This window comes from Spermophilus citellus (genome assembly GCF_964194105.1).
Source record: "Spermophilus citellus genome assembly, chromosome: 10".
Classification (NCBI taxonomy): domain Eukaryota; kingdom Metazoa; phylum Chordata; class Mammalia; order Rodentia; family Sciuridae; genus Spermophilus; species Spermophilus citellus.
Genome location: NC_138197.1, coordinates 38,636,598 through 38,650,789, shown reverse-complemented (window position 1 = coordinate 38,650,789; position 14,192 = coordinate 38,636,598).

Below are 14,192 nucleotides of genomic sequence, written 5' to 3'. Positions count from 1 at the left end.
GTTGCTAAATGCCTCACTACATTGCTGAGGCTGACTTTGAACTTGCAATCCTCCTGTCTCAACCTCCCAAGTCTCTGGGATTACAGGCATGTACTACCATGCCTGGCCTAAATTTCTCATTTTTAACTTCTAATATAGTGGATTTTTGATAGCAATCACTAACATAAATAAAATCTTTTTTGGGCCTTAAACAATAACTAAGACCACAAAGGCATCCTTACACTAAAAACTGCATCAATTACTGCTGTAGATAATCTAACCCTTTCCCCAGTAATTCTACATCTAGGATTCTAGTTTAAGGACATAGAATTGCACATAGAAATTAATGCACTATATTTTCATTGCAGCATATTTATCATTAGAATCAATCTAATTCTCTAAATAAGATTAGTTAAATTATTCATAATATTCATAAACTATAATGTTATATAGTTACTAAGTACATTTACAAAGACTTTTAGTGATATGGGAAAGTGTTAGCAATAGGAAGTAAAATAGCAGTATATAAGACCATGTCGAGTCTGATTCCAATTTTGTGTTTACATGTGTGTAAGGCTTAAAGAAAATATACTAATACAACAAACTGTTCACGGTGATCATTCATTTTTAGATTATCAGACTTTGGGTGATTTTGCCTCTTTATATTTTTTCTGTATTTTACTTGTCTATAAAAATGTAAATATCATTTTTATAATGAGAAAAACAAGTTATTTTTAAAACACATAGAACAGGGCTGGGGATGTGGCTCAAGCGGTAGCGCCCGGGTTCGATCCTCAGCACCACATACAAAAACAAAAGATGTTCTGTCCGCTGAAAACTAAAAAATAAATATTAAAAAACAACTCTCTCTCTCTCTCTCAAAAAAAAAAAAAAAACACATAGAACACACATTTATATTTTTAACACAGAAGCTTCCAGCCCCACAAAAGGACAAGGATCCACAGTTTACTTTTTTTTTTTTTGAGAAGCATTAGCTACAGCACTTACAGGTATAGAAACCTAGAGAGCTACTGCTTGCATAACGATCATATTTCTGGAGACTGAGAAATCTCCTTTATAAACAAATCCCAAACTACACCAGGACAGGCCAGAAATTAGACACAGATTGTGGGCATTGGGCTGGACCTAAATGCACAGCTGAGTTGGTTTTCTTTGGTATGAGACTTGGAGAAAATGGCAAGACCAAAAGATAGGCCTAAATGGGAAAGATAGACTCTCACTTCCAAGAAGTCAAGTCACAGAAGCATGGAGGATCTGTCATGCAGGAGGCACCAGGCCACTGTCAGGTGATTGAAAGGAGGCCAAAGAGGCAGGCCATTGGCAACAGGGAGATCTGACAGCAAAAGCACATTTTGCTAGTCCCAGGTGTTAGGAGCTATAGGTGACCTGAGGCAATGGAGGAACTAAGAGTGTATAGTACTTCAAGTGAGGGGGCCATGAAGAAAGTGGGAAAATTTGGCTCTCAGAGACATAGATGAAGTACCCAGCTCAGACATACTCAGCTCAGCCACCTGAACTGGTGCAAATTTCTACCTTATGGTAGAGATTAAATAAACTACAACAAGCCAGGCTCAGAGACGCAGGCCTGCAATCCCAGCAGCTTGGGAGACTGAGGTAGGAGGATCAGGATTCAAAGCAGCCTCAGCAACAATGAGGCACTAAGCAACTCAGTGAGACCCTGTCTCTAAATAAAATAAAATAGGGCTGGAGATGTGACTCAGTGGTCGAGTGCCCCTGAGTTCAATCCCTGGTAACTCCTCAAAACAAAACAAAAAAAACTACAACCGATGAAATACCCAGCGCAAAGTCTACATAGTAGAAATAAATAGAAGCCACCATTTATTGACATTTACATCATTATTACTTTCTTTTAAAAAATTTTTTTGTAGTTGTAGATGGACAGAATGCCTTTATTTTATTTGTTTATTTTTATGTGGTGCTAAGAATTGAACCCAGTGCATCACTTAGCCTAAGCAAGTGTTCTGCCACTGAGCTACAGCCCCAGCCCCTCATTACTGCTTTCTTGACTCTCATAAAATGGAGAGTTGGGTGTATATAGTAAGAATCAATGTGTCATAGGGATATTTTGCCTAATGAGATACACCCAGAAATTCTCCAGTAAAGACCACACCAGGACATATGCTATTTCAAAACCTGCAGAAACTCTTGGGTCAAAGTTCTTCAGGCGAAGTCTTTCCCCTAGAGCAGCAATTCTCCCTCTGCAGCACACATATGCTACCTCTAAAAATGAGACTTTACTCCTTTTGTTGCTTTGTCCTTGGTGGAGTATGACGGAACCAAAGCAGAGCTTACATTCTTCTCTTAAGTATTAAAGTCATAATAACACTGACAAATACCCCATATTTTGTGAATTAAAAACAGAATTACACATATGGATTATATATTATATCTTAGTTCAGAAGGGTATCCAATACGTAATATAGTGGGAACATTCCTGGGGATAGAGAGGGTTATAACTATTTACCTTAAAATTCCCAACCTTTGAGCTGGGGTTGTGGCTCAGCAGTAGAGTGTTCACATAGCACGAATGAGGCCCTGGGTTCGATCTTCAGGACCACATAAAAATAAATAAATAAAATAAAGGTATTGTGTCCAACTACAACTAAAAAATAAATATTTAAAAATAAATAAGTAAAATACAAAATAGGGCTGGGGATGTGGGTCAGTGATTGAGTGTCCCTGAGTTCAATCTTGGGTCCTCCCTACAAAAAAAATTTTTCCAACATTATATTAACCTTAATGAGGTGAGGGGCAGCGAAGATTTCCCTTACTAATCTTTATCCCCTTCACTCAAAGTTTAGAAAATATGCCCACATCTTTTTCTACTACCTGCCTTGGATCCTGCATTTCCCAGCATTGTTTAGTTACAGATTCAAACCCAGCCCCGCCTTGATTCTGAACTAAAAGCCAAGACTTAAGTAAGCAGCTAGCAATTTCTGTTCAGACCCAGCATACGGACTTAGAGCCCTAGGCACAATGATGCCACTATAATACTGTGGATGTTTCATTTTTTTCCCTGCCCAGTATAACCTCCCCCTTCTTCTGGTAAAACTATCCTAGTTTTTTCTTTGGGTGAGAGAATGGGAGAGGAGAGATGGAACTCTAACAGAGCTCTGCTCACCCAGCATAGGGAGGGGCTCTGTGTTTATGAAACATAAGATTCTTCAGACTTCAGATACATGCCTGGGTATTTAAGTAGTCGCTCTATAGGACATCCCCTGAGATTCTAATTAAATTGGGACCAAGGCAATTTTCTAAGGTATTTCTAAGTTCTAGTGTTTTTAAAAATCTAGTATGGAGACAGGTTTGAAATCCAGTTGATCAGAACAGAAAAACCATGACACAGGAACCCTGAGGTCTCCTACCCTTCCCCAACTCAACAGATTTTCTCTTTTCCCTTTCTCCAGGCTTCTCATTTTTGAATCTCTATCTGGCTTATCTATATTATAAAGTAGGTGTTTTTCTGCTTTGTTAATGCAGAATTAAGTTTAGATTAAAATAAAGACCTGTTAAAGTTGATGAATCAGTTGTGACATTCTTATTATTCCTAACCTAACTTTAGGGTTTTGTGCTATCCTTAATGGATATGTTAGTTAGCTTTCCATTGCTGTGACAAAATACCTGAGAAAACTGACTCAAAAGAGGAAAGGTTTATTTTGACTCACAGTTTTGAAGATTTCAATCTGTAGTTGATTTTGGGTCTACAGTGAGGCAGCACATCATAGTGGGAGTGCATGGTGGGGAAAGCCCTCACCTTGTGGCCAGAAATAAAAGAGAGAAACAGGAAGGGTCCAGTGTTCCAATATTCTCTTCTAGGGCACTCTCTCATGGACTAGAAAGCCTCCCAACAGGCCCCACCTCTTAAATGTGCCATCACCCTGCAATAACATCACAACCTGGGAACAAAACACACAGGCCTTTGCAGGACACTTAAAAACCATACCAATAGACTTAGTTTCCTCAAGGATGGAATATTTGTGTTAACAGGAAGTCAATTATGTCAGCAATATGAGAAGAGTAGTGAGAAGCAGAAAAGATGGTTTGGAGGCTGTTTTAATGGGCATATTTTGAAAATAGTACCCTAAAGTGGAGAGGGACGAATGGCCCCATCAGAAGAAAATGAGCCTAGTCATTCTGCAAACAGGCATACTTTTCTACTTTTTGTGCTGTCTGGACACCAGAATTTTGTTTCAGATACTCATACAGGGCTCATGTGGTTCATGTGTTAGATATATCTACATCTTCAAAATACATTTTAAATTCTTTAAACTAGGAATTTATAAATGTATCTAAATGGATTTGTTTGAAAAGGCAGAGCCCATGCTTGGGATGCAAACCATGTACAGCTTACTCTTACAGAAGTGCATATATGTAAACATAACCTGATACTTCCCATTAACATTATTTAGTATCTCCCCAGCAGCAGCAGCTAGAAATCACAACTTAAACATTTCACGCTCAGTGATCCAAGGACTCTCAAGGCACAGAGCTGCAAGTACTCAATTTGGTGTTCTGAGGTTTTCCTTCCGCCCGATTCCAGCTCAGTGACCAAGATACCAATTGTAAATCTGATGGAAACAAATAGAAGTCAATGATCTCTGGTTGAGCCACAATTTTTGTTGGTGAAATGCAAAGGTACTATGCTAACAGCTTTCCTCATTTCACTCATCCATTCAGTAAGCATTTATTAAGCAACTTCTCTCTGTCAGGGACTGGGGATTCAAAGACAATTAATACACAAATAATTGTAACCAATTGTGCCAACCAAGACCTTAGAGATAGAAACAAAATAGTATGGAGAAACAAACTTTTCTTAGGAAATGTAAGATATTTTTTCATCAAAAACAAAACAAAACAACAAAACAGGGAGTCACATATTTGTTGGGTTTCAAAGAGTCAATAGGAGTTTCCTTAGGACAAAAGTGGAGAATAGTACTGGGGGTGAAAAGAACAACATGTATAAAAGTATATGAGTGGAAAAAGCATGGAAACTTAGAGAACAGAGGAGAAATTTAGAGTCACTAGAGCAATGGGTATGTGGGAGTAAGATTGTACATGAGGCTGCTAAGGTACCTTTTGTGGTTTGAATGTGTTCCCAAAACACATGTGTTGGAAACTTAATCATCAGTGCAATAGTGCTGAGGGAACCTTAAGAGGTGATTAGGTCAGTGTCCTTGTGAATGGATTGATGTCATTACCTCTGGAAATGACATTGTGATTGTCACTAGAATGGGTTTGCTATAAAAGTGAGTTTGGTCCTCTCTTGCTGTCCTGCCATGTAATGCCTTCCACCATGTTATGATGCAGCAAGAAGGCCCTGGACAGATGCAGTTCCTCAATCTTGGACTTTCCAGCCTCCAGGAACATGAGTTCAATAAATTTCTGTTCGTTATGAATTACTCAGTCTATGTTTTATTACAGGAGTAAAATGTAGACTAAGTAGGATTTTAATTTTGTGTTTTGTTTCATTTTTGGTGAAGGGTTTTGGAAAGTATTGCTTGAGAATTTAGACTTTTACCCAATGAAAGCACAGAATAAAGTTGGCATTTCCAAGCACATCATATTTTTGTTGCCAAATAAGATCTACCAGTCATGTGAGAAAAAGACTAGAAATGAGAGGTAGAAAAGCCAGTGGTAAGATTATTTTTGCAGCACTGCTTCATAACTAGGGAGATTTTCTTTTTTTTTTCTTTTACTCCCTAAGTTTAGCCCATGACCCGCTTCATGAATGAAGGTTCGAGTTGTGAGAAACCACTAGGGAGTTTTGAATTAAAGAGTCAAGACTCTAATTACCTTTAAACCAGCTCCAGGACGGCTCTTCCTAGCTCCAGCCTCCAGCCACCTATTATGGTAGTAGGTTTACTAAAGAGGCTAGTGAGAGAGAGAGAGAGAGAGAGAGAGAGAGAGAGAGAACACATCAGGGAGTGGACTTTTATTGGGGAACAAAAAATTCTGGGGAAAATCCTATCCAATGAAGATTAATGGGGGGAACAACATGGCGGCGGGCGGAGAGGCAGTACTTTCAATACCCCCTCAGGGATGGGGTCATAAAGACGCATAGATAACGCTTAGATTTTACCAACGGAGAATCTCCTAGCAAAATTCCACTGAAGAGAGACCAGATGCAAGGCTGGTTCAATATACGGAAATCAATAAATGTAATCCACCACATCAATAGACTTAAAGACAAGAACCATATGATCATCTCGATAGATGCAGAAAAAGCATTCGACAAAGTACAGCATCCCTTTATGTTCAAAACTCTAGAAAAACTAGGGATAACAGGAACTTACCTCAACATTGTAAAAGCTATCTATGCTAAGCCTCAGGCTAGCATCATTCTAAATGGAGAAAAACTGAAGGCATTCCCTCTAAAATCTGGAACTAGACAGGGATGCCCTCTCTCACCACTTCTATTCAATTTAGTTCTTGAAATACTAGCCAGAGCAATTAGACAGACAAAAGAAATTAAAGGCATAAAAATAGGAAAAGGAGAACTTAAATTATCACTATTTTCGGATGATATGATAATATATCTAACAGATCCAAAAGGGTCTACAAAGAAACTGCTAGAGGTAATTAATGAATTCAGCAAAGTGGCAGGATATAAAATCAACACGCATAAATCAAAGGCATTCCTGTATATCAGCAACAAAACTTCTGAAATGGAAATGAGGAAAACCACTCCATTCACAATATCCTCAAAAAAAATAAAATAAAATACTTGGGAATCAACCTAACAAAAGAGGTGAAAGACTTATACAATGAAAACTACAGAACCCTAAAGAGAGAGATAGAAGAAGATCTTAGAAGATGGAAAAATGTACCCTGTTCATGGATAGGCAGAACTAACATCATCAAAATGGCGATATTACCCAAAGTTCCCTACAGGTTTAATGCAATGCCAATCAAAATCCCAATGGCATTTCTTGTAGAAATAGATAAAGCAATCATGAAATTCATATGGAAAAACAAAAGACCCAGAATAGCAAAAGCAATTCTAAGCAGGAAGTGTGAATCTGGAGGCGTAGCGATACCAGATTTCAAACTGTACTACAGAGCAATAGTAACAAAAACAGCATGGTACTGGTACCAAAACAGGCAGGTGGACCAATGGTACAGAATAGAGGACACAGAGACTAATCCACAAAATTACAACTTTCTTATATTTGATAAAGGGGCTAAAAGCATGCAATGGAGGAAGGATAGCATCTTCAACAAATGGTGCTGGGAAAACTGGAAATCCATATGCAACAAAATGAAGCTGAACCCCTTTCTCTCACCATGCACAAAAGTTAACTCAAAATGGATCAAAGAGCTTGATATCAAATCAGAGACTCTGCACCTGATAGAAGAAAAAGTTGGCTCTGATCTACATATTGTGGGGTCGGGCTCCAAATTCCTTAATAGGATGCCCATAGCCCAAGAGTCAATAACAAGAATAAACAAATGGGACTTACTTAAACTAAAAAGTTTTTTCTCAGCAAGAGAAACAATAAGAGAAGTAAATAGGGAGCCAACATCCTGGGAACAAATCTTTACTCCTCACACTTCAGATAGAGCCCTAATTTCCAGAATATACAAAGAACTCAAAAAATTAAACAATAAGATAACAAATAACCCAATCAACAAATGGGCCAAGGACCTGAACAGACACTTCTCAGAGGAGGACATACAATCAATCAATAAGTACATGAAAAAATGCTCACCATCTCTAGCAGTCAGAGAAATGCAAATCAAAACCACCCTAAGATACCATCTCACTCCAGTAAGATTGGCAGCCATTAGGAAGTCAAACAACAATACGTGCTGACGAGGATGTGGGGAAAAGGGTACACTTGTACATTGCTGTTGGGACTGCAAATTGGTGCAGCCAATATGGAAAGCAGTATGGAGATTCCTGGGAAAGCTGGGAATGGAACCACCATTTGACCCAGCTATCGCCCTTCTCGGACTATTCCCTGAGGACCTTAAAAGAGCGTACTATAGGGATACTGCCACATCAATGATCATAGCAGCACAATTCACAATAGCTAGACTGTGGAACCAACCTAGATGCCCTTCAATAGATGAATGGATAAAAAAAAATGTGGCATTTATACACAATGGAGTATTACAAAGCACTAAAAATGACAAAATCATGGACTTTGCAGGGAAATGGATGGCATTACAGCAGATTATGCTATGTGAAGCTAGCCAATCCTTAAAAAATAAATGCCAAATGTCTTCTTTGATTTAAGGAGAGCAACTAAGAACTGAGCAGGGAGAAAGAGCATGAGGAAAAGATTAACATAAAACAGAGGCAAGTGGTGGGAGGGAAAAGGAGAGAGAAGGGAAATTGCATGGAAACGGAATGAAACCCTCAACGTTATATGAAATCACATATAAGAGGTTGTGAGGGGAAAGGGGGGGAAAACAAGGGAGAGAACTGAACAACAACAGATTAGGTAGAAAGGGAAGATGGGAGGGGAGGAGAGGGGGGATAGTAGGGGATAGGAAAGGCAGCAGAATACAACAGTCACTAATATGGCATTATGTAAAAATGTGAATGTGTAACTGATGTGATTCTGCAATTTGTATTTGGGGTAAAAATGGGAGTTCATAACTCACTTGAATCAAATGTATGAAAGATGATATGTCATGAGCTTTGTAATGTTTTGAACAACCAATAAAAAATACAAAAAAAAAGATTAACGGGGGCAGCATCCCAAGGTCAGGGGCAACGATTGGCCCTTGGACCTGGAGAAGGGTGGGGAAAGCTCTGGACACAAGGATGTGTCTAAGCGCCTCTCACCTAGCCAGGGAGGTAACTCAAATCACGTGAGAGGATGGCCTCCCACACCTAAGGACATTTGATAATGTCTAGAGACATTTTTTATTGTCACGAGAGAAGTCTATATTAAACTGGTAGAAACTAGGGGTGGTGCTAACATCCTCTAGTGTATAGGACAGTCCCCCACAGTAAAGAATTAGACATCCCCAAAATGACAATAATGCGTAAATTTGGAAACCTTGTTATAGGGTAAAGTGAGAATTTTCTGCTTTTGGTTGCTCTGTGTCCATTCATTCCCTCTCCTTGTAAAAGCACCCTGATTTTTTATTCCACCATCCTCTGTAAAACCTGTGAACTTCAGGGGGAACTGAACTCACCCACAGAGATGAGAGTCCTGATTAAATTAATTCTGTCAGCTCCTCCTGTTCCCCTAACATTTTAATTTGTGTAGAAGCCAAGCTATGGGAACAAAGAGACTCAAAAGTAGTGGTTTAAATAAGATTGAAATTCACTTCTGACTCTTATAAAAAATAGTGATCAGATATCCAGGGCTAGCAGGGTAGCCCTATGCCATCTGACACTAAGGAGCAAGGATTACTTTTGTGTCATTGTACCACTATCTCCTAGGGGGCTGATACGTAGGTGATTATCTAGAGTTGCTCAGTCCTCTCCACATATACTGAACTAGGGAACATTAAAATATCATGATTGTGTACTTTTGGTGGAAATGTAAAACGGTGTGGCCATTATGGGAAACAGTATGACAATTCCTCAAAAAAAGTAAAAATAGAATTTCCATATGACCCATCATACAGTATATATCCAAAAGACTTGGAAGCAGGAAATTGAACAGTTTTATGTACACTCATGATCCTAGCATCACAGATACATGTACACCACGTTCATAGCATTATTATTCACAGTTCCCCAAAGCGAAAGCAGTCCAAGTATCCATCAATAGATGAATGGATAAACAAAATGTGGTATTTATGTTTGGAAAGGAACATTATTCAACCTTAAAAAGAAAGAAAATTTTGGCACATGATAGAACATATGGATAAATCTTGAGGATATTATGGTAGGAGAAATAAGACAAGAAGACACATACTTGGGAGGCAGTGCTGAGGCAGGCGGATGGTGAGTTCAAAGTCAACCTTAGCAACTTAGTGAGGTTCTAAAGCAACTCAGTGAGACCTGTCTCTAAATAAAATATAAAAAAAGGGTTGGGGAGGGCTGGGGTTGTGGCTCAGCGGTAGAGTGCTTGCCTAGCACGTGCAAGGCCCTGGGTTTGATACTCAGCACCACATAAAAATAAATAAAATAAAGGTATTGTGTCCCAACTACAACTAAAAAATAATTTTTTAAAAAAGGATTGGGGATGTGGCTCAGTTGTACTGAGTTCAATCCCTGGTACCAAAATAAATAAATACATAAATAGAAAAGACACATACTACACGTTATATGTTTCTATTTATACAAGTACTTACAATAGCCAAATTCACAGAGACCAAGTAGAAAAATGCTTGCCAGTGCCTGGGTGAGAAGCCAATTGGGAGTTGCTGCTGAGTGGGTATATAATTTGGAAAGAAGAAAAAGTTCTAGAGGCAGGCTATTGTGATGATTGTACAACAGTGTGACCATATATTGGAAATGCCATTGAACTGTATAATAAAAATTATTAAAATAGCCAGGCATGGTGGAGCACACCTGTAATCCCAGTGCCTCAGAAGGCTGAGGCAGTAGGATCGAGAGTTCAAAGCCAGCCTCAGCAAAAGCCAGGCACTTAACAACTCAGTGAGACTCTGGGTCTAAATAAAATACAAAATCTGGTATGGCTTAGCGGTTGAGTGCCCCTGAGTTCAATCCCTGGTACCTACTCCCAAAAAAAGATTAAGATAGTGGGGAGTGTGATGGCACATGCCTCCCCTGCCCTTACTCCCTCAACAACTGCTCTCCCTCTCACCTGTGCCTCTGTTGCTCTGCTGCCCTCAGAGGTGTTCCTCAAACACTCCAAGCACCTCCAGGCCCTTTAAGAGATATTCCCTCTGACTCAGATGCACATGGTTGTCAGACATGGTGGCAAAAGTCTGAAATCACAGCTACTCCGGAGACTGAAGCAGGAAGATCCCTGGTTTGAGGCCAGCCTGGGCAATTTAATGAGATCCTATGATAATATAATACAACAATATAAAATAGGCTCATTTTATGTGCAGCGCAGTGGTGTAGCAGCACTTTCCTAGCATGCATGAGGCTGTGGGTTCAACCCTGGTACAGAAGAAGGAGGAGGAGGAGGAGGAGGAGGAGGAGGAGGAGGAGGAGGAGGTTAAGATAGTACCACAATTAAAAGTGTTTAAATATTCTGACCACAAATTCATATATCGTTGAGTACTATTTAGCCATAAAACGGAAGGAAAATCACATTACCCTTGGTGCATATATGATTGCACAAATGGTGTGACTCTACTTCATGAACAACCAGAGAAGTGAAAAGTTCTGCTCCATTTGTGTACAATCAATCAAAGAGCTTTATGCTGTCATGTATAACTAATAGAACTAATAAATAAATAAATAAATAAGGAATGAAAACATTATCTATGTTTTAATATGAATGATGTGGGCTCCTGCCAGCTGTGCAATCACAGTACACAGTGCTGAATTCTGGGTTTGAGATGGGGGAAGGAAGCGGTCCAGTTCGGTTCTCCACCAGTCAGACCACAGAGGAAGCCAGCGGCCACCATCTTGGAGAGTTGACGTCATCATCCCTGTTTTCGACTGATGGCAGCTCATTCAACCATAGAACAGGTAATTTCAGGCTGCCATTTGCCTGCGTCTCGCAGACAAATTACTCAGGCGCAGTGCTAAAGAACCCGCGGAAATTGCTTCTTGGGGCCTGCTCCTATCAGAACATACATGGAGCCCGGGGCCGCCGAATTCTGGCTCCCGGAACTGCTCTGGCCCAGGGCTAAGGAGCCCGCGGAGGCTGCTTCTTAGAGCCTGCTCCTATCAGAGCATGCACGGAGCCCAGAGTGGCCGGGTTCTGGCTCCCGGAACTGCTCTGGCCCAGGGCTGAAAAACCCGCGGTAACTGCTTCTTGGGGTCTGCTCCTATCAGAACATACACGGAGCCTGGGGCGGCTGAATTCTGGCTCCCGGAGCTGCTCTGACCCAGGGCTGAGGAACCCATGGAGACTGCTTCTCGGTCCAGATCCTGCTGAGTGCTGTGGGGGCCAGAGGGGCAGAGCAGAGCTGCAGCCCGCATCTGGAACAGCCCCAGCGACCCGCCGGCGTGGTATCACTTCACCCCAACTGCGGTGGGGGCCGAGAAGAGCTGCCGCCCGAGCCCGCAAGGTAGGCAGACCACCGGCTGATAGGCGGAACGGGCCCAGCGGCCTGCCAGCGTGGTAGACACGTCACACCAATGGGAGTAGGGGCAGAGCAGGGCTGCTGCCCGCGCCCGGAGTGGGCCTAGTGACCCGCCAGCGTGGTATCACTTCACCCTAACTGCAGTGGGGGCCGAGCAGAGCTACCACCCGAACCCGCAAGGTAGGCAGACCTGCGACTGACCAGCGGGACAGGCCCAGCGGCCTGCTGGCGTGGTAGACACATCACACCAATTGGAGTAGGGGCAGAGCAGAGCTGCCGCCTGCACCCGGAACAGGCCTAGTGACCCGTCGGTGTGGTATCGCTTCACCCCAACTGCAGTAGGGGCCGAGCAGAGCCGCCGCCCGAGCCCGCAAGATAGGCAGACCTGCGACCGACAGGCGGAATAGGCCCAGTGGCCTGCCAGTGTGGTAGACACGTCACACCAAGTGGAGTAGGGGCAGAGCAGAGCCGCCGCCCGCGCCCGGAACAGGCCTAGCGACCCACCGGCGTGGTATCACTTCACCCCAACTGCAGTAGGGGCCGAGCAGAGCCACCGCCCGAGCCCGCAAGGTAGTCAGACCTGCGACCGACCGGTGGGACAGGCCCAGCGGCCTGCCGGCGTGGTAGACACGTCACCCCAATTGGAGTAGGGGCAGAGCAGAGCCGCCACCCGCGCCCGCAAGGTAGGCAGACCTGCGACCGACCGGCACAACAGGCCCAGCGGTCCGCAGGCATGGTAGACACGTCACACCAATTGGAGGAGGGGCAGAGGAGAGCCGCCGCCCACGCCCGGGACAGGCCCAGAGGCCCGCTGGCGTGGTAGTCACGTCACCCCAGTTGGAGTAGGGGCAGAGCAGAGCCACTGCCCGCACCCTGAACAGACCCAGTGGCCCGCCGGCGTGGTAGTTACGTCACACCAATTGGAGTAAGGGCAGAGCAGACTGCTGCCTGCGCCTGCAAGGTAGGCAGACCTGTGACCGACCGGCAGAACAGCCCCAGGGGTCCGCGGGCGTGGTAGACACGTCACACCAACTGGAGGAGGAGCACAGCCGCTGCCCTCCCTGCAAGGGAGACTTTTCAACTATACAAGAGTAATATAAATATATAGGGGGAAATTTTCAAAAACACAACAGTTTCACCAAGCAGAAAGAAACGCGAGCAGTATGAAACGACAAGGAAAGAAAGGACCACAAGCAATGCAGGTCAACTCAACTTTAGAAGAGGTAATAGCTGCAGCAGATGGAATGTCAGATAAAGAATTCAGGATATACATGCTTCACATGATCTGGAGTCTCAAGGAAGACATGAGACAGCAAAATCAGTCAATGAAAGATCACTTCGACAATGAATTACATAAACAAATCCAAGAAGCAAAAGATCAACTATACAGGGAGATAGAGGTAATAAAAAACAAACAAATAGAAATCCTAGAAATGCAGGAAGCAATAAACCAACTTAAAAACTCAATTGAGAATACTACCAGCAGAGTAGATCACTTAGAAGATAGAACATCAGACAATGAAGACAAAGTATTTCAACTTGAAAAGAACATAGACAGCTCAGCAAGACTGTTAAGGAACCATGAGCAGAACATTCAAGAAATATGGGACAACATAAAGAGACCAAACTTAAGAGTCATTGGGATACAGGAAGGTATAGAGGTCCAAACCAAAGGAATGAGCAATCTATTCAATGAAATAATACGAGAAAACTTCCCAGACTTGAAGAATGAAACAGAATTCCAAATCCTAGAAGCCTACAGGACGCCGAATGTGCAAAATCATAAGAGATCCACACCTAGACACATTATAATGAAGATGCCCAGCATACAGAATAAGGAGAAAATTTTAAAAGCTACAAGAGAAAGGAAGCAGATTATATTTAGGGGTAAACCAATCAGAATAACAGCTGATCTTTCAACACAGACCCTGAAAGCTAGAAGATCCTGGAATAACATATTTCAAACTCTGAAAGGAAATGGGTTCCAACCAAGAATCGTGTATCCAGCGAAATTAAGCTTCAGGATGGAAGATGAA